Here is a 22,508-nt window from a genome sequence, read left to right as displayed (position 1 = left end):
ATCTCTGAATGGGCTGATTAGACTCCTGTGGATGAATTTACACCAAAGGACATCTGGGTGCAAATGTTTGATGGGATGGGACTTAATGTGTATGGAAGAATGCATGAAATCTTGTGGGGAGATTGGGGGACATGGATGGTGAGGGATTCTAAATTTATTAAGAACTGTTGTATGAAATTACAAAAATTCAATAAAAAATTTAAAATACATGAAAATAAATTTGCCATATTATCCAGTTATACCACCCCTAAGCATATACCCAAAGAACTGATCCTACTACAGAGATAGTCACAAAGCCATGCTTTTGCTGCTCTTTTCATAATACTTAAGACATGGAAACAACCTAAATGTCCCTGAAATAACAAATGGATAGTGAAAATATAATACATTTATACAACGGAGTTCTACTCAGAGGTAAAGAAAAATGAAATAATGAAATTCTCTGAAAAATTGATGGAACTAGAAAGTTTTATACTAAGTGAAATAACAAAGACTCAGAAAAATAAGCCACATAGGTTCTGTCTCATTTGTGGATCTTAGTTTGAAATTCTTAGATGAAAGTATATATTCTGATGTAACCACAGGAGCCAGGAAAATGGAAGGAAACTGTGAGGGTAAAAAGAAAGAAGGAACTTGAGAGAGAGGAATGGTAGGAGGTATGTGCTATCAAGAGAGAAATGGGGGAAATGGGCTTATTTAACTGGGAGGCAAGGATAGAGGGTTATTCTAAGAACCATGGGCATAAATGGAGCTTGAGGGAGCATGATAGTAGGAGACTGGTGTTTCAAGAGGCAAATGGAGGAAGTGGAGATACTTTAACCAGGGATAGAGGAAGGACGGTTATACAGGAAGTGAGAGAGGTGAGATAAATAATTCTTAGGTGGTGTTAAAAACCAGAGGAAACTATTAGTTCAAAGCCTACTAAAAAATACACATAGAATATGTGTAGGGCTGGATGTTATACAAAAACAAAGACTGTGCCAGACAGAAGAAATTTCCCTTCAAATTATTGGTCAATATAGTCGAAGAGACTCCCAAAGTAGCACAGGCTATTATTGTCACAGCCCTTGATTGCCTTCCAGAACTTGAAGGTAAGACTATATTATTAAAAACAAGCCAAATTTTGGACACAAGACTTGAGCAATTGAGCTGGGACTGACCTGGAAACCTTCTCCCTGAAGACTAGTTTGCAGCACCAGAGAATACTAAGCTGCCAAGGAAGAAAACCAATCAATGGTCCAATCCAGGTATAAAGCCTAATAACCACAACAGTGACCAGCAGCAAAACTATCTCTATTGGTGAAGTAGTGGCACTTTTTTCTTGGGGACAACCAACCATTATAATTTGACTCAAGGCACTCTCAGTAAGAAGGAACTCATATATGGTACTCTAAATATACCCAAACACACATGACTGGAGAGGTCATAGATCCTAGAGAAAAAACCCCCAACTGTCACATCTTCAGACAAATGTAATTGCTTACTGTATGCTAAATGCATATTTTACATTTACAGGCAAGCTTACCTCTCACCATTCATCAAAGAAGTTTCTTTTTGCAGCAGATGGAGAAAATCTGGAGTTCCACAACTGGTCAAACACAGAGAATAAGTGTCTATGATATGTCCAGTCTTAAGTGACACATCTACATTGTATCTTCTACATCTAAGACTCAGAACATAGTGGAACAGGAGGCAGGGAGAATATTAATGCATCTCTCAACTCTTATCAATGAAGCTTCCTCATGCAACTGAACATGATTAACACAGAAAGGTACAACTGTCAAAGCACAGAGTAAGATACTGCTGCGGAGTATATGTCCTTGGATAGGAGCTCTTTTACTTCAGTTTTATTTATTATTTTTATTTTATGTGTGTGAATGCATCACCTGCATGTATGTAAGTGCACTCATGTTGTGCAATGCTTACACAGGTCAGAGGAGGACATCAGAGCCCCGGAACTGGAGTTATGACTGTTGTTAGCTACTGCATGGGTGCTGGGACTGAACCCAGGTCCTCTGAAAGAGCAACCAGTGCTCTTAACCACTGAGCCATCTCTCCAGCTACAGGATAGGACTTTGTGCTGGACAGCTTTAGTGTCAACTTGACACACCTGGGTTGAGGGAGCCTTGATTGCGGAATTGACTCCATAGGACTCAACAATCTTCTTGATTGTTGAGTGATGTGGGAGAGTGCAGTCCACTGTGGATGATGCAACCCCTGGGTAGATGAGCCTGTATTGCATAAGAAAACAGGCTGAGCAATGGCCAGGGAGCAAGTGATCCTCCATGGTCTGTGCTCCAACTCCTGCCTCCAGGTTCTTGCCCTGCCTCCAGGTTCTTGGGCTCCCTGATGAACTGTGACCTGGGAGATGTAAGACAAATAAACCCTTTCCTCACCAAGTTGGTAGTGGTCAGACTGTTTTGTCACAGCAATGGAGAAACAAGCTAGAATAGACTTCTATATTAAACCTCTGTCACCCAGGGCCCAGGGACCATTGCAGACGAGGTGGCAAAAAGACTAAAAGCCAGGGGTGGGACAGTGGGAACAGTTTTTCATGTGGCTGGGAACATGCTCTTGTGAACTTACAGCAATGGTGACGATATTAAACCTCTGTCACCCAGGGCCCAGGGACCATTGCAGACGAGGTGGCATAAAGACTAAAAGCCAGGGGTGGGACAGTGGGAACAGTTTTTCATGTGGTGGGAACATGCTCTTGTGAACTTACAGCAATGATGACAGCATATACTAGAAAGAGATAGACAAAATGAGGGATGAAATGAATGAGATAGAAATGAACAAACAATACAAAGAATCAATGAAATGAAGAGTTATATCTTTGAAAGATTAACAAGATTGACAAACCTTTAGTAAGTGTAAGTAAGATCCTGGGAGAGGGTGCACATTAATAAAGTCAGGGATGAAGTGAAAAACATTACAGCAAATTCTAAGGAAATTCATAAAATGATAAAAATTTACTTTAAAAATCTATATTCCACTAAACTGGAAAATCTAAAATAGATGAATTTCTAGATTATACAGCCTACTAAAGTTAAATCAAGATTTTGTAAACGATTTAAATAAATTCATAACAACCAGTAAAATAGAAGCAGTAATTCAAAATCTGCTGACTAAAAACACCTAGAACCAGATATTTTCAGGACAGAATATTTCCAGATCTTCAAAGAACTAACACCAATACACCTTAAAATATTCCATAAGATAGAAAATGAGGAGACATTCTCAAATTCTTTTTACGAAGCCGGTATTATTCTGATGCTCAAACAAGACAACAAAAAAGAAAATTTTAAGCCAATCTCACTGATGAGCATATATGCAAAATTTTTCAGTATTTGCAAATCAAATTCCAGCCCACATCAAAAAGATCATTCAGTGATCAAGTGGGCTTTATCCTAGAGAGACAGGGATGGTTAACCATATGTAAAGGCATTAATGTAGTCTGTCACAGAAATAGACTAAGGAAAGAAACACACAATTATCTCATTAGATACAGAAAAAGTCTTTGACAAATTCAATATCCCTTCCAGATAAAAGTCATGGTGAATCTAGGGATACAGGGGATATATCTCAACTTAAGAAAAGCAATATAAAATCAGCCCACAGTCAACCTCATATAAAATGGAAAAAAAATAAGTATTTCTAATAAATCAGGAATGAGACAAGACATCCACTCTCTTCATTCCTGTTCAATATGGTGTATGGAGATTTAGCTGAAGCAGTATGACTAATTGAGGAGATAGAGGGGAATACAAATGGGAAAAGAAAAAGCAAAAATATCTTTATTTTCAGATGTTTGATTCTATATAAAAAAGACCATAAATATGCCATAGAAAATTCCTAGAGCTAATAAAAAAGTTTAACAAAGTAGCACAATACAAAATAAACACAAAAAAATGAGTCACCACCCTATACATCAATGAAATCCACAAGAAAACAAACAAGAAAACAATCTCATTCATGATAGCCTCAAGAAAGAAAATATCTTGGACTAACTCTCATCAAGGAAATTAAAGAGTTGTATAGCAAAACGTTTGATACATTGAAGAAAGATATTGGAAGATTAGTATCCAGTATATATTCAATGAGTTCACTAAAACTCAAGAAGAAACCTAATAAAAATTTTGGGCAAAGAACTAAGCAGAAAGTTCTTAAATGCTGAAAACACAATTGACTGAAAAATACTTTTGAAAATATCTAACATGTCGAACCACTAAGAAAATGTAAATGAAAACTCCCTTGAGATTTAACTTATCCCAGTCAGAAGGGCTAAGATCCAAAAAAACAAATGATGAAAGTTTTGTTAAGGATTTTGGAGAAGGGGAACACTTATTCACTGCTGGTTGGAGTACAAATTGGTGCACTCAGCATGTAAATCAGTGTAGGGGTTCCTCAAAAAGATAGATCTACCATGCAATCCAGCCTACCATTCTTGGGAACACTCTATATCCTACTCCAGAGATACCTGTTCATTCATTGCTGCTGTATACACAATAGCTAAGAAATCAAAAACTTTGATATTCATGAACTAATGAATGGATAATGAAAATATGTTATATTTATACAATGGAATACTATTCAGCTGCTAAGGAAAATGAAATTATAAAACTTGCAGGCAAATGAATGGAGTTAGAAACAATCATTCTGAGGAGGTAACCCAAACCCAGACAGACAAATATTATATGTTCTCTCTCATATGTGGATGCCACCTTTGACTCTTTAGATATGCATGTTTCACTTGGAAAATACATAGAAGTTAGGAAATTACTAAAGAGCCACTGATGTTGGTGCTTCATGGGGAGAGAGAAATCAGTGGTATAAATGGAAATAAACAGAAAGGATTAAATAGGGTGTGGGATGGGACAGCATGGTAAAGGAGGGAGTGCAGGGAGGGTCACTAACAATAAAGTCCTTTTGAAAAGGTCATATGGAAACCTACTACATTAGAAGTTTCCTAAAAAAGTTCACATATACATATGAAAAAATGTTTAAATGGAGCTGCCCTATAATATGGGGACAGTGTCCCTACCAGATACCACAGGCTAGCAAATAAAAAATTCAATTCCAGGAATTAATTTCCTCTTTTGTATGTATTAACCAAAGGGGTTACATAGGTCGTGAAATAATACTGGCTATTGTCATTGCTTTTGTTTAAAACTATACATTCTGTATTTGTTTTCTGCCCCATTTGCTCTTTTTTACTGTATAATACCATTATTAGTCACATCACCATTTTGACATTAGGCTGTTTTGAAATATCCTCCCCCAAAGACATTAGTCCATTACTTTACAAAAACAGCCTCAGGCAAGCTTTTTTGCTGTGGGCAGACTCCAGCCAGATACTTTGGCCAAATATCCCAATCCCAATCTCTGCTTAAGTCCTCATTTTCCTCTGGAACTATGTCATTCTCAGTACTACTTTCTTCCAGGTGGCTACTAGAACATCCTGTTAAGCTCTACTTACAGCAATCAACTGCTTTTCTAGTCCAAACTTCCAAAGTCTTCCACATTCTTCCCAAAACCCACATAGTCAGATTCTTCAGAGCCAACATCCCACTCCTGGTACCAATTACCATATCAGTTACTTTTCTGTTGCCGTTATAGAAATGCCACGACCAATGGAACTTATAAAAGTAAGAGTTTATTTAGCTTATGTTTCCAAAGGACAAGAGTTCATCATGGTGGGGAGGCATGGAGGCAGAGGTGACCGGAATGAGAGCAGAAGCTAAGGGTTCACATCTTCAAGCAGGCACAGGAAGCACAGACTGACTGGACATTCAGCAAGGGTTAAGGACTCTCTAAGTTTCCTTCAGCATAGCCACACCCTCTAAGACCTCCCAAAACAGCACCACCAACTGGGGTCAAAATATCCAAATACTTGAAGCCTATGGGGGGCATTCTCATTCAAACCACTACAATAAATAAAATAAATAAGTAAAACGAATCATACACTTTAAAGATCTATAAGAGACTAGTGATAGTCAGTGGTAGAATGCTTGCCTGTCATGTTCAAGGCCTTAAGTACAAATCCCAGAACTGCAAAAAGAAAATCAATAAAAATAAAGATCTATAGCAATGAAAAAAGTAGATCTTCATGGAAAAATAATTCACTGAAGAAATATTATTGGATTTTCCTTTGTCATGGGGAGTAGGGAAGGAGGTAATGCACAGAAACGACTTGCAGTCAGTTAACACACATCTTTCAGAATCTGATAGTTTTGATGTGCATCTTAGTAATCAAAGACCAATGGCTACGATTAGACATGTCTGAGTAGCAGAAGAGCAAAGAGAGATGAGGCATGAAGTTACAACCACAGATTAGATGTGGACCACGTGGGAGAAAGCAAGATGTCAAGTAGGCCTGCAAAGGACAGTAGCAAAAGAGATTCCTGAAGTGAGTAAGAATCTCACCTGTAACTGAGTGAAGGGCTCCTCCCATATCCTGAGGGCTGGAGTTGCAAGTAGCCAAAGTCTCACCACCTACCCCTACCACATTTGGAAGGCCTCACTCAACAGGATCTTCTTCAAACAATCCAGAAAATTGTCTTCTGACAAAATTAGAATTGGGAAGTTAGAATGGGTTTATCATGAAAAATATCACTGGATCAATGTGGATATTTAGTTTTTCTAACTTCCTATATTCTCACTCTGTTAATGAAAGGGTTAGAACTTGGGAAATCATGCCAATGTCAACAATAAAGACAAAAGATGCAGGCAGCTGTTTTCTCAAAACTGACATTCCTTCTGCATGTAGAAGGAAAGCTCATACAACCAAGAAGTTAATGGAAACTGTCAAGGCTCAGGAAGGTCATGAAACATATACCATTCAGGAACGTACATGATTCAAAAGTCTTCTCTTCAAAGTTATAAAAGCAATGAACATATTTCTGGGGAGAGAAGGTTCTCCAGTTCACAGATGCCTGGGTGTTGTTCAGAAAGTTCCATGGAGCAGCATTCATGTGTCCTCACCTGTTCTGGGGAGGGAGGATTCTTCTGTGATGCAGCTTTAAGTCATCCATACTCCTGTCAGTGGCCTCTGCTCTTACTCCTGGTAGTAGCCCCAATATCCTCACTGATTTCCCTCTGCTAGACTTGGATGGGGTAGTTTAGTTGATCTGTTGTAGGTGTCCTACCAGTGATAAGGTTTGTTCACATCTCCCCCCAAAAAGTCAACATCAGAGTGCTTGTAATGCCCTGTCCTGCACCTAAACCAATACACGTGAGAAAGGAAGAAAGCTTTACTTTCAGGTGAAACTCATGTTAGTTCAAATTTTATCCTGGACAGGACAATAGCATACTACTTATGAGAATTTTCCTCTGCCAAATTTCCTGTAGAAATTTATCAGAGAATGGCGTGAGACAGTTATAGTACTTGATTCAGGTCACATACAGAGAGCAGGAAAGCACACACCTGATGGAGGTGGCAGGGAAGGGAGATGCAGCTTATGGTGGTGGAACGCTGGTGATTCTCGTTCGACTGCGCTAGTTATACTGCTGGAAATGACGTGAAATTAGCTACAGGAAGACACAGCAGAGGAGACACACATATATCCTTAAATTGTAAATTCTCTACTTATTTTAAAGAACATGCTTACTAATCATTATGCTTCTTTGATAAAGAATGTAAGGTGGAAAGAAAAGGAATCAAATACATGGAATCATATTTGGGGAAACAACAATCACTACCTGGAGAGAGTGTGGTCCTGATGCTGGCAGGACCTAACAGATAGGCAGAATTGCATAAAAATAGGCAGAGTCAATTGCAGTGCTTGGGATTGTTGGAAATAGATGCACACAACTTTAATTTATCTTTATTTTTTTTCCAAGAAGAAACAGGAAGTCTAGATCCAATGCTCATTTTCCGCACTCCTGCATCATTTAATCAATATTTACTTTAACTCATTTGCACCCACTGCCTTTTCATTTTCCAATATCCATATTCCATGCAAGAAAAAGACTAGGTAGTATTTTTATCTTGCTTATTGTAGTTGGTGAAGAAGTGTTTAGATCCTTTTTTCCCTAGGATTAACAGAAATAGTCGACAATGTATAAGTCATTGGGGAAGTTTCAGCATAATTTTCTTATTTTCCAAAATCTCAAAATATTCCTAATATATACCATGATGAAAAAGTAGTTTTGAAATTTTATAGCGTGTGAATGGGAGTCTGGAGAGATGGTTCGGTGGTTAAGAGCACTGACTGCTATTGCAGAGAACCTGGATCAATTCCCAGTATCTACATGGCAGTAACCAACAGTCTGTAACTGAAGTTCCAGGGGATCCAACACCCTCTTCTGGCCTCTGTAGGCATTGCACAACTCAGGTCCACTTACATACATACAGAAGAAACACTCACACATATAAAATAAAAATACATAAATCAAAAAATTTTAAAGAGACAGAAGTTTGGAGCCAACGCATCTCAATTACGAATTGGTTTGCAAATGATATTTATCACTGTCTTATGGCCAGAAATTATGCTTTATATTTTCTTACGTCAATTGCTGGAGCTCCTTGTGTTCTGCAGTTGGTTACTGAATGATTTCTGTGCTGAAAGCACTCTTCTGGACACTCACACACTCATTAGGTCTGACCCAACAGACGACAGATAAAGAGCATTTATTGCTTCTTGGTTTTATAAAGATCCTATGAATAGTTTTATAACTTTCTGATCTTGCACAAATTACCAGATGTAGATTGTTTGGTGTTTCACTTTAAAGAGACGGGGGTAAAAATTGGGACTGACATTGCAACAAGAAGAAAGTATGCCCACTAAACTGCCCTTTTTCACCCCAGTCCCTCTTTGTTATGTATACAGTTTCAGTTGGAGTAGTTAACATATATTCAGTGTCAACCCTGAATAAGCATTGTTCTCCTCTGAAAGCTAGTATTTGTGTGTTTCATACATCATATGACATACAGCAGGCATTTAAAAAGCAGTTAATGATGAAACAATGGAATTATATGATGAGAAGGGAGGAAGTCACTTCATGGTGGCAGCATTATAACTGGTTGTATCATTTGTCCTATGATTCGAGATTCCATATTGTTTTCCTTAGGAAATACTTGGAGTAAAATCTAGTTTTGACAATAAAACTAGGCATGATATTGCACGCCCTTAACTTCAGTACTGGGAAGGTAGAGAAAGGAAGATCAAATGTTCAGTTATCCTCAGTTACATAATGAATTCTAGGCTAGCCAGGATAACATGAAACCCTGTCCCCCAAAAATACAAAATGAACATAGGTAGAACAAGTTCATCCCGTAAAAAGTTCATAAACAACTATAATTTACTTATTAAACATTATGGAATATGATGAGATTTGCAAAGACTGATGGAATGTTATATCAGAAATTTGTTAGAATTCACCTAGTGAACACAAGAGTCTTAACAGGATGTGGGTTATAAGAAGTTAAACTTTTCTTCCACGGCCATGTGTTTTTGTAAAGATTTTAGAAGCTTTGTTGAAGTAATGAGCATCATTAAGCAATACATTGAGACTATGCAATTCAAAAGATCACATGATCATTTTTTCTCCTACAGGGAGAAAAATCCATTCTTTAACTTGAGATAGATGATAGAATTATATTAAATGAACTCATGGTATGAGAATATTAGAGTTCACTGACTCAGAACTAGAGCTTGGCATTTACAGATTTTTAAATGATATTGCAATAATAGATATTAAATGCTAGCCTTAAACGCAGAGGTTCATATTCACATTTTTAAAAGTCAATGTTAGTCAAATGATCAAATAAGAGAAACTAGAACAGGCAAAACAAAAGGTGGAGTAAAAGGACTGAAAAAAAAAGTGCAGGAAGAATAAAATTGTCAAAGATACAGCTCCAAAGTCAAAAGAACTCCTACCCTACCCCCACTCCTTCTAAGAAGATTTCACTTTATTTAAAGAGCAAAGCAAATGCTTTTAGATCTATGGGTTCCTGGTTCAAATCTCAGCAGGAGCAGATTTCTCACCAACTAAAAAAGCACTCTTCCTATTAAAGGAACTGACTTAATACAGTTATATGGACCATTACTGCACAGAATGGGGATTCAAAAACTATTTTCTAAATGGGGTCTTCTTGTGCATGTACAGTAATTTCTATAGAAGCCTTTTATAAATAAAAAAGGAAAACCGAGGGGCAAGTCTAAGAACCCATGCTTTGAGCCTTTAATAACTATTGGTACGTTAGAGCCATCTGCTCTAACATCAGTAATATAGCAAATCAGGTCTTCTTGGAGATGGTCTGAAAAAGCATTATAAAGATAAAAGCTTCATGTTTTGCAGAGTTCAGATGCCCAGAAAAGGATTAACAAAATGCTCCTTGAGGTCTGGTATCAACATTGGACTTTAAAATGCAGTCTTTATGAAATTTCATTCAGTCAGGAAGCAGCACTTGAAGAACTCATCACCAGATCACTGCTTTGCCTGTAGATTTCACCAGAAGATTTTATTGAGTAAACTTTTTACGACTCAGATGTCATAGTCGGACATCTGAGTCTTCTTTAACAGTAAAACTTTAAAGGACATGATAAACATTCAAGCCAATCCATTTTAGAAATGAACTGTGTGTCAAGTACTAGGAGTTCACTTCCATAAATCTATAACTGGAGAGTCATACTTCATCAAGGCTTAATGTATTTGCTGTAATTTATATCACTCTCCCTGGAAACACAACCATGAATAGAAAAATAATGAATTTGGAAATACCTTCTCTTTACCAGTTTCATTATATTTAATTTTTCTGGGACCTGCTAGAGATTTTTAAATGATTGTAAATAAGGGCGAACACTAAAACTTTGGCTTGTTATATACAGACTGCTTTCAGTTTTGAAATTTATTTAGAGCAGAATAAATCTGCATCTTGGGTCAACTTTTCAAATACTGGCTTATAAAGAAGGTAACGAGATTTGTAGTTTACCCCAACGCCCAAAGCTTTGACAGACATCACTAATATATTAACTATGTAACGAAAACAAACAAACAAATAATAAAATCCTAAAGTTCAAACTGGTTTAAGAATAATTATAGGTGGAATCACTTTTGGTTCATTCTAATAGTAACACCTGAGTTGGGAGCAAAATAGGATCTTAAATCAAAGAATGACTGGAGGAGTCAGTCTCCTTTTCTGGGATCTTGGCTCTCTTAGGTTGGATCCTCTCTCAGAAGCCAATAATCCTTCCTGGGAACTTATAGAAACAGCTCCAGCAATGTGTACTTTCTCTCAAATGCATGCCTTGCAGAAATGGCTGCTCCCTGTAACATTATTTCAAGCCAAATTTCTTTTTCAAAAACTAACAAAAGGGGCTGGCAAGATGGCTAAGTGGGTAAAGGCTCCTACCACCAACTCTAAAGAACTGAGTGGAATCCACATGGTGGAATGAGAAAACTGACCCCCACAAGTTGTCCCTTGATCTTCACATGCATGCTATGGTATGTGTATGCCACGGCACCCCCCCCAAAACAAATTAAATAAATACAAAATGTATTCTCTAAAAGCCCTCAAAAAGCTCTGATTACCAATAAAATCAACCTAGATTTAAAGGGGAAAATGTAAATTACCAGTTTTCCAGGGCTTTTATGTGATGTTAGATGGTGGAGATGACAAGAAAGCATACATGGTAGGTTCCTGAGTTTGGTCAAAAGCACGTCCGAAGCTCATTACAATGTTATCTATATGGTAACTGCTACTCAAGGAAATTCTACTTGTAACACATCCAGAAATGCAAGCATGTGTATACATCCACACCACATGCACACTTGTACACATGCATGTGCACAAGCACATATGCACAGCAGGACCACACAGTTTTGGAAACTAAGACTAAGAGATGAAAGATTTCAATTATTATTTCAAAAAATTTCAAGATAAAAGAAAGATAAAATGATTTCAACATAGTGTAAAGCAACTTAAGGTGGATTGCACATGCCATAACTCCAACCATAATATTAAAAAGATAAGAGAATCATAGAAGCAATCTTTAATAAAAATTAAGTAAATCAATAAGGGAAATAACTCGACAATAAAAATAATGCCAGTTCAAACTGACAAAGCAACTATTTCACTATGGAAAAAAATCTAGTTAATATAATTCACGTGTATTAAAAGTGATGTTAAATTCAGAGTGTTAAAAAGGCTGGGTAACATTCAATCAGACCAGGGTCCAGAGTGGATCAAGGGAAATGGATGGTGGGCCACCCCTAGTCTGGGAACTATTGGAGACTGATTACTGCTGGGTGAGAGAGAGTGGACCTTATTATCGCTAGGTGGGCTGACTAGACTCCAGTGGATGAATTTGTACCAAAGGACATCTAAGTACAAATGCTTGGCTAAGGAGGATTTAGCATATAAGGTGGAATGTATAAGGTCTGGCAGGGGGAGGTTTGTGCAGGCATGGATGGGGAAGGAGTCTAAATTTGATTAAAAACTGCTGTATGAAACATACACAAGTTTAATAATTTTTAAGTGCTGGGTAAGTCAGAGCATTTGATGTTTGTCTCTCTGGCTCTGGGGTACCTCACTCAATATATTTTCCACCTCCATCCATTTACCTGCAAATTTCATAATTTTATTTTTCTTTGTGGACGAATAAAACTGCACTATATAAAGTTGCCAAATTTTCGTTATCCCTTCATTAGTTGACGGACACTCATGCTGTTTCCCGCTATTGTGAATGGAGCAGCTATGAACATGGATGAACATGTGTCTCTGTAGTACGATATGGAGTCTGTGTGTGTTTGATTTGGAGTACTTGCAGATTCCAGGAAACTGGACAGGGAACATTGGTGGAAATGAGGAAGAAAGATCTTAAGGAAGGGGGTGAAGAAGAGAACACAGTGATATGAAGGAAAAAGACAGCAATGGAGAGGGGGGTTTGGGTAGGGAGAGAGAGGGGAGGGGAGGGCAGGGCTGGGAGAGGGATAAATAATAGTAAATATTTTGAAAAAGTCATATGGAAGCCTACTATTTTATTATATATACACTTTTTTCATATAAAAATAAAAGCACTTTATTGTAGTCACCCTAAATCAGGGATTATGCCCCTCCCTAATTTACCAAGTGGAAAACCCAGTGCCTGGCACGGGATGCTTTCCCTCAAGCTGTTGATCAGGGCTGTCTCAATGACTGCCAATACAACATGGGCTATTGCTATTATTCTTGGTTGCCAATCAGAACTTGATGGTATGACCCTATTGCTGAAGATACCCAGACACATTGCTCCTGTGACATGGAGACATCAAGCTGGTACTGACCGTGAGGCTTCCTCCCTGCTGACTAGCTTCCATAGTATTGAGAGGTGCTATTCAGGCTACATGAAGATAAGAGCATCAATGGTCTTACCCAGTTTTGAATCCTGCAAACTGAAAAAATCACCAGCATGTCAAGATATGCCACTGGGGTTTTGGTGCCCTGAGATGTTGGGCTCCCGGCCACCTAGCACATGGCACAGAGACCTGGTGGCAAGTGCAACCAGGAGGTGATGGTGACCACCCCATGTGCCATGTACTGGTGCACCTTTCTTGGTCAGGGGCTGGGTCTTTGGGTAGCAACTGTGCTGTGCACCATGGTCAGCCAACCATCATCATCAGCTAGGTGAAAAGCTGGGATCAGGTAAAAAAGGACTTGGTAATTAAGAAATAAAAAGAAAATGGCTGAAGAGCCAAGATGGTGGTGGCAGTGGCTCTCTGCAAAAGATGACTTCAGGTGACAAGCTGGGAGCAAGCAACACAGGACCTAGCAGTTAAGAAAGAAAATAGCTGAAGAGCTAAAGATGGCAGTGGTAGATCTGACCGAAAGGTGACTCTGAGTAAGATGCCTCATCATTGGCTCCCCCTGGTCAAGGAGAATGTGAAGGCTCAATTAACAAAAAAATGCCAACCAGAATCTTGATGATGAAAAGCAACAACACACCATCTGTCTCCTTGAGCAAAATGTACTTTTTTTCCCCAATATTAATGTCCCTCAAGAGAGAAATTCAAGTCAGCAAATAACTTTTGCCTTTGTTTGCAGCACAGAAGTCAAAACACTCTACCTAAGTACAAGTAGAATCATGTGGACATAACAACAAAAACAGCAAAACATTAGGAACCAGCGAAATTGAAATAGTGACTCCCATGAGCCTGGAACTGTGTTTACCTCCAGTGAACCCGAAGCTGGGGTCCCTTCCTATGAATTTGGAGCTGTGTGTCCTGGTCCGGGAACTTGGAACAATGGTTGTCTCTCACGAGCATTGAACCATAGTCCCTTCTTATGAATTGGAGCTGTGCCTATCTCCCACAAGTCAGAGCTACAATGCCCCTCATCCCCCTGTGAGCCTAAGACTGTCATTGCCTCCTGTGAACCTGGAGATGTGACCCCATTCTGTGAACCTGTATCTGAAGTTCCTTCCTGGGAGTCTGAAGCAGGGACTCCCTCTCATGCTGTGATTATCACCAGTGATCCATCTGGAGCTATGGGCCCCTCCTGTGAGCCACAGTTGTAGTCTGCTTCTGTGAGCTGGAGCTCTAGTCCCCTCGTATGAACCTGGAGGTGTGGTCCCCTGCTATGAACTGGAACAACCCCCACACCCAACCCCCTACCTGTGAACTGGAGCTGAGTTTCCCCTCCCATAAATCTAACGTCATGATCCCCTCCCGTTAAATGGAGCTGTGGTCCCCTCTTCTGAGCTGGGGCTTTAGACCCCTACAGAGAGCCACAGCTCCATATTCCTCTAGCGGTAGTCTGATGGAGCAGGGTGGAGCATGAGGGACTTCCTGATGTTGGGCAGCAGGATTCTCTGAGTGACTATATTCTCCAGAGCCCCCTCATCTGAGGTTCCAAGTCGTGGGTGGCAGAGGCTTTACCTCTTTTGCTGGGAACAGGGGAGGCCTCTGTATTTGCAAAATCTATTTCCGGGAAGACTGATTCTCTGGAACGGACCTCCCACCTCCCCTGAAGGCCAGCTGTGATTCTCACTCCTCACATGGTCCTGGGTATCCAGGCCTTGATGTTGGACCTCTCCCTTTATCAGGCACCACCAAAAGTAATTATCATTATTTTTAAATTACTCTTCTACGGCCCAATATACCTACACCTATGCCCTAATTGATCTTCTAGAGATACAAATTAGTTTGGGAATTCAAAAAGAAATAAACGAAATAGAAAATACTATAATAACTAACCTGGTATAATTCTCAAACTAAAATTATGTAATTATGCCTTAGAATATAACTTCAAAATTCTATATGTCTATTATAATTTTTTTAATATTGTTTGCTGACAAATTATATTACCAAGTCAGGCGTGGTGGTGAATACCTTTAATCCCAGCTCTCAGGAGGTAGAAGCAGGCAGATCTCTGTGAGATTGGGGCAGCCTGGTCCTACATTGTGAGGTCCAGGCCAGCTGTGGCTACAAGGAGACCCTGTCTCAAAGAAAAATCTGTACTACCAAGGTTCAAAAATACTGTGAAATTTGTCACTATTCCTATAATGTGAGTTTGCCACTGACTCCCTTTCCAGATTCTCCAACCTATACAAAATCTTTCAATGTGGTAATGTTACTTTCTAAAGAAACAGTGCTAACAAAATATTTTTAACTAATAAAAAAGAGATATGCCTATGGGTACAATAGTAGCAGAAATGTTATGGTGATAATCCACTGCTTTCTGATTGGATTTAAGGTCCATTTCACAGAAGGAAACACATACCTGCCGTGTAAAGCTGGCCAAGAACCAATGGTTCCAGAACTCACAGGCTTCAGGTGTGTCGCTACTATTATTTTACTAAATGGACACAGTATCCAAAGTCCCCTGTAAATTCATAGTTCTCTAATCATAGATTAGTGCAGTTCTCAGACCTCATCAGAAAATTTCTTTGTGCAGTAGATGGCAGTCAGTGCAGAAATTGACAAATGATCAGAGTGCAGAGAAAAAACTGCCAGCCACAAAGGGAATACTTGTACCACATCTTCTAACCCCAAGGTTTAGGGACCATCACAGAAGAGGAGATCGAAACACTGTAAGAGGCAGAGGTCTAGGAGGAGCAGAGTGAAATAGTGTGTTCTGGACATGACAGGACCAGGGCCCTCATGACTTCACAGCAGTTTTGGTAGCCTAACAGAAGACCTGCACATTCTAGCATGGGAGGAAGAGGAACTCAGCTCTCACCCCTAGCTCTTATTGACAGTTTGTGGGAGGAAGAATCAGCTTTATTTAAGGATATGGCTCCTTGTAGGCCAACCTCATGCCAGTGGATGGCCCCCCTACAGGATCTGATGTGCAGAACAATTAGGGTCAATGGTTATTAAGAAAATAAGAGAGGAAGTTGGGAGGAGATAGAGAAGTAGGGGTGGATCTGAGAAGAGGTTGGGGGAGGAGGGGGTGTGAATATGGTCAAAACATAATAAGAAATTCTTAAAATTTAATAAAAATATTTTTAAAGAAGGTTGGGTTAAAAAAGCAAATTCAGTATTAAAGAAAATTCTTGCACAGAGAATATTTAGAAATAGTTCTTGCACAGAGAATATTTAGAAATAGTTTATAATCTTCAAAATTTTGATTTTATGAAATTCACATGCAACAATTTATACATCAAAATGTTTATTGAACATATATCTATGATCACAATATTAATGTGCAGTTTGAAATTAAATTAGTTATCTGCTTTTCAAGATATCTGTAGAAAGATTGTTGAGTAGAGAAAGGCAGGCTAAAGCAAGTAGAAAAACTCAGAAAATAGGAATCAAGTGAGAAGCAGCCAGAGTAGAGTAATTTAGGGGAAACTGTCCAACTAGCTACACGAGGACTGAGAATATCCATTTCCTTCTTCCATTTTTTAAAAAATTACAATTTATTTATTTATTTGTGGGAGGAGTGGTGCACATATCCAAGACATATACCTGGAAGTTAGGAATTGATTCTCCCCTCCCATACTGTGGGTTCCAGAGAGTAAATAAAGGTTTTTAGGCTTGGCAGCAAGTGCCTTTACCCAGCGTGTACTCCCACTGGCCAAAAAGTATTCTTTTCATAATAAAACATTAAAAGTGGGTATGTCAGTATAGATGTGTGTGTGTGTGTGTGTGTGTGTGTATGTGTATGTGTGTGTGTCGTGTGTGAGAGAGAGAGAGACAAAGAGACAGAGAGAGACAGAGAGGGGGGAGGTAGGGAGGCATGCAAGAAGCAAAATGGACAGTTGGTGTGTGGGTCAAAGGACACAGGGAAACAAGCTGTTATCAAGAAAGAATTTGAGCATGCTGGTTCAGATTTTTGATGAATCTCACATATTTTCCAGTGAAATCCACAGGTCTTCTTGGTTGTTTGTCAAGCATATCTACCATTACATTTCATTTTTATTTGCCAATCAGGGATGGAATTCACCACCTCATGCATTCTGTTCCACGCTCTGACACTAAGCTACATCTATTTTATTTATGGAAATAACTATAGACTTCATATAAACAATGTTAATAATTTTGTGGGATTCACTAAAAGGAGTCATGAAATCAAGAATAGTTGGCTTCCCAGTTTCTCTGAGACAGCCACGTTTTCTAAAATGATGCTTGCCTTTATCAAAAGAATCTAGAGATTGGGTTAAGAACAGTGCTTTAAGTCTGGATACCTTGATAGCTTGTTACCTAAATTACAGTGCGAAAGCAGTGCCGTCGCAGGGCTTCCCTGAGTGTCACCAGCTTCTGCTGTACAGTGGGGATGGTGGGCATTTCAGAAACTTAGAGGGAAGTTAGTTGAACTAATATAATAAAGCACAGTACAAGTATACACTACTCCATATATTCATTTAAAAAATATTTTGACGTTATATGCTAAAGTTTGGAACTTCATACACTGAAAAAAAACCTGTATTTGTTTAGCTTAAATCATTTCTATTCAATTTTTGTACTATAAAAAAAAATTCCTGGCACTGAACTTCTCGAGTGGTTAGTCACTTGACCTTTAGCCTCTTGCTTTAAAAATCCCTCAAGAGATATGTTAAATGGCCCAGAAATATATTGCCTGTCATGTCTTATTGCTTAATTAATGACCAACTAAAATGGCTGCTATGACCGCCCTGAAATAACTGTGAACTGATCTACTCAAGGAAATGAGTGATCGCCACAGCAACAGCACTGTCACAGAGTGTTTGCTGCCTTTACAACTTGACAACACTTAAAGGAGACAGAGCATACAAAGGGCTGGTGAACTGAGCACACACACATCAGCTAAACAGATTGAAAAATATTCTGTTCACTGTGGCAGATACGGAACTGTAAGTCGCTGGTTTCTGGAAACTGTGAGTTGACTCAGCTAAAAGTGCAGACTCAGGTTTTCCAAATTATTATTCTAGCAGTATTTGTGGCACTGATGGAAGTCACTGAATTATTTTAATCACAACAATAAGTATTATTTTTGAAATTATTTCACTTGAAAGTAAGTGGAAACCTGGAGAATGAGAGGCATTCAGAGTGCAAGTTCACTGATTAGACATGAGTGGTGGGAAGGAAATTCCCCAAACGAGAGAAACTGATATTTTAAATCTTTCTTTCTTTCTTTCTTTCTTCTTTCTTTCTTTCTTTCTTTCTTTCTTTCTTTAGTGGTTGGCCAACAAACTGCTAGGATTTGCTTTTCTCTGTCCTACCAGTGCTGGGGTTACAGGAACATACCTCCATGCCTGGCTTTTACATGGATGTTGGGGATACAAACTCAGATCTTCTTGTCTGTACAGCAAGCATTTCACCTATTGAGCTATTGCCTAAGCTCTCTCCTCTCCCTCTCCTTCTCCTCCCCTCCCTTCTTTCCTCTTTCTGTTCTTTCTTCCTTCGTCTTTCCCTCCCTCCCTCCCTCTCTCCCTCCCCCCTTTCTTCTTTTTAAAGAGAGTAGCACGAATCAGCTTACGAATAAAAAGGTACTAAGTAATTTACAGTTCTATAGTGAAAACAAAATGTTTATAAGTGAATAATATATGTTCTTATTGGCGCTAAAAGTAGCTGGACACGCGCACTGCAGTGGAGAGTGGGCCTCCTCAAAAGTGAGCCAACAGAGCTCTCCACTCAGCTTTTGCGGTCGCACTCCTCTGGCGTCCTTCACCCGTTGCCCCTTCAGTTCATGTTTTCATTTCCAGGGTACATGCAGTGTGAAAGGACGCCGAAGATGAAAAGCGGGAGAACAAACAGAGAAGCGCGGTCTGCCCATTCTGCTGCCTTCACTCAACTAAGTAAACATAAATGCTTGTGTGTAGAGCCAAACTTCAGGATGGTAGTGGTGGCTTCGTTCTTTGTTGGGTACACGAAAAAGGAGGAATGGAGCTGGAGGCAGGCGAGCAGGAGGTGTGCTGCGTGCTGTGGTGGGTAACTGTCTCAAGTGGACTGAGCCTGCTGAGTGCCAGCGGGTTCTGCACAGGAAGAGGCAGCGCCGGGACACGTGCTACATGCACCACCTTGGTGACGAGTCTAAAAGCACCTCTGCAAGGCAATGTCACATTTCTCCTGTCGCCGCCCTGTGTGTAACCTACCTTCACACTCCTCTTCCTCAATGTCAGGATGTTGTGTATTAATTACCAGAGATGAGACGACTTATGGATGTGGACGTGGCCTTTCATATTTTTAGCATTAGTCCAAAGAATAAAAATCATTGAATTGTATAGTATCTTCCATTTCATATTAAAGTAACAAAACAGGGGCTACAGTGCGTCCAGTTCTTGGAGAGGACCCGAGTTCTTTTCCTAGCACCCATGTCAGGCAGCTAACAACAGCCTGTAACTGCAGCTCCCGGGGAGCCAAGGCTCTGGCATCTTCAGGCACTGGCTCATGTGCACATACCCACACACATTACATGCATAAATAAAAATACTAAAAATAAGTCTTAAAGTAACAAAGTAGGTCATTTGGGACACATCTTCAGGAACAGAAAAGACAGAGTACCACAGCTTTTCCTAGTCACCAAGCAGCTTGCGTTGCTGGAGATATTTGTTATACAGCATTTTAAATGTTTATGCAATCTTTAGCTCTAAGAACTTAAGCCTTTTAAAGGGGGAAATTATCCAAACGTGTCCCTCATTCGGATAGCAGCCATCTCCCAGCCTGAGCTCTGGCCAGACATAAGAAGAAAAGACACAGAAATAATTGGCAAGTAAAGATAGGAGGGAAGACTCACATGAGCAAGAAAGGAAGAACAGGGACGGGCAAGCATGCCAGCAGTTAGTGTTGCTCTGAAATGGGGAAATGGAGCCAGAGCTCCGCGGTCCATGAAGCAGTGTGTTAGTAGCTTTATTTGAACATGCTGCAGCTTTCAAATAAGACTGTGTAAGATACAACTATTTTGGACGCCACACATCACTAGGATCTTTCTTTTACAGTCTTGGCTTCTCAGCCTGTCCTCGTTCCAAGCTCCCGAGTGTAATATCATCCAGTTCATTACCCAACATTTCATCAGCAACAGTCATGTTTTGTAAATGCAGAAGATGGAAACCTTGAAACTAAAAGGTGGTTACTTTAATAGAATCCAGATAAAGTCCAGGGCTGAATATGCGGCCTACTCCGGATGCAAACAGCTACTGCATTCTGTGTAAATTCTTTTTTAGTTAACTTTACCTTGCTGTCTAAACCTATGGGTCTTATATCATCTCTAAGTTACTATAACATTGAGGCTTGAAATTTGGAGGATTTAAAATAAATGTAACTTCGGGATGAAAAAAAAAATCTGTTTTTTTTCAGATCTGTAAAAGTAAAAGGGAAAAGCACAAAAGGTTCAAGAAAAGAAAGATCCTGATCTTTGTTGGAACAGTGATGAAACAGCATTGCTTGGGTGAAAATTGGCCTGACCTTCACCCGTGTGAAGCTGCTTCTTCCTCAGTGAGTTTTGCTCCGCTCTGATTAGGTAAAGATTCCCCCTTTCCCTGCCAGCAAAAGGCAAAGAACAAAAAGTGGGGTAAATCTTGACAACTATAAAAGGCTGATTTTTTTAATCACAGTTGGGCTCATCGAAGCCAGTTTCTAATCTTATTTTTCAGGCTTAAATAAAAGTGCCTTTTAAAAGAAATTCTTTGGCTCATTTTCTTTGCAGCCTCTAGTCTAGATCTCGACTCACATTTCTTGGATGTATTTAAAAAAATAACACTCTTCCTTGCTTGAGATGATAGCTTTTTCATTTCTTTTGCGGTCTTCTCTAAAGCTCTGCTGGGAGATTAGGGCAAGGAGAAAGACACAAGGCCTCCTCAGCTGGTCGGAGTCTTGCCAACACTCCCTGGAAACTTGAAGTGTCCCCCTGCACCCAGCCAGTGGCTGTCAGCTGAAGGCAGAGCCTCATGGCACCATGATATTAAGTTACAGAGTCTGCCTGCTTGCCAGGGCCGAAGGTTTTCTGTGACGTTACTGTCAAACAGCCCCCTGTGTGACTAATATTTTTAACAGCATGATATTTAAAATTTGACAAGGATATAATAATTCATTCTTCAGATAGTCAACATGCTATGAGAGTAAGTCATGTCTTCAAAGTATCTTTCAAAGGGGCTATTAAAAGTGGGTTAAAATTCCTCCCCCTACAGCGTACAATTTCATTTTGGCTTTTCCATTTCAACTACATAAAATTAAATTTTGACTAAAGAGTGCACAACTAAAACTTAGATGGAAAAATAAGAATAAAGCCAGAACTCACTGATCCAAAGGAAACTATCATGTCTATCTACAGTTTAACATACAATTTGCTAAGCCCTCTGAGAATCTTACATTTCTGGTAGCCAGTATTTTCCTCTTAGGATTCAGACTGTATTTTTAATGGAAACTTAGATCTTAATGGAATGTAATCTCTTGTTATGATATACAGATGTGCAACAATATAGGAGAGCAATTATCCAGACATTTTCTATCACAATTCTCATCTCTACCCCAGGGCCTCCAGAACAGCTAGACATTTTCTAAAATAAAATCTTTAACAAAATCTCTTTAAGACTCCTGTGAAGTTGTAACCTGCTTTCTGCCCTTTGACATTCTTTCCTCTAAGGAATAAAAATCTATTCCAAATAGTTATAAAAATATGTTTTTAAAAACTAATCTTAGAGGGGCTGGAGCACTAGCTGCTCTTGCAGAGGACCTGGGTTCTATTCCCAGCACCCACATGGTGGCTACCAACTGTCCATAACTCCAGTTCCAGGGAAATTCAATGCCTCCTTATGACCTTTGTGGGCATTGCATGACACAGGTGCACTTACATACATGCAGGCATTACACTCATACACATTAAATAATGAAATTTTTTAAAAAGTAAAAAAGCCCTCTAATCTTAGAAGGGAGTAAGTCAATAAAAATATAATTATATAAAATGAGTAGAATATGAATGCTTAGAGAAAGCTTAAAACAGTTACTACACACAAACATACATACACGCACACATACGCACACATGCGCACACACATAGATGCACACACAACACACACAGCAGGTGAGATAGAGTAGACTCTCTCATGATAATGAACAGTCCTCAAAAATTACAAATGTTTAGCACAATGAAAGTTAAATATATATAT

The sequence above is a fragment of the Nannospalax galili genome, unplaced genomic scaffold (assembly GCF_000622305.1).
Source record: "Nannospalax galili isolate Female #2095 unplaced genomic scaffold, S.galili_v1.0 scaffold946, whole genome shotgun sequence".
NCBI lineage: Eukaryota > Metazoa > Chordata > Mammalia > Rodentia > Spalacidae > Nannospalax > Nannospalax galili.
This window is presented reverse-complemented; position numbering follows the sequence as displayed.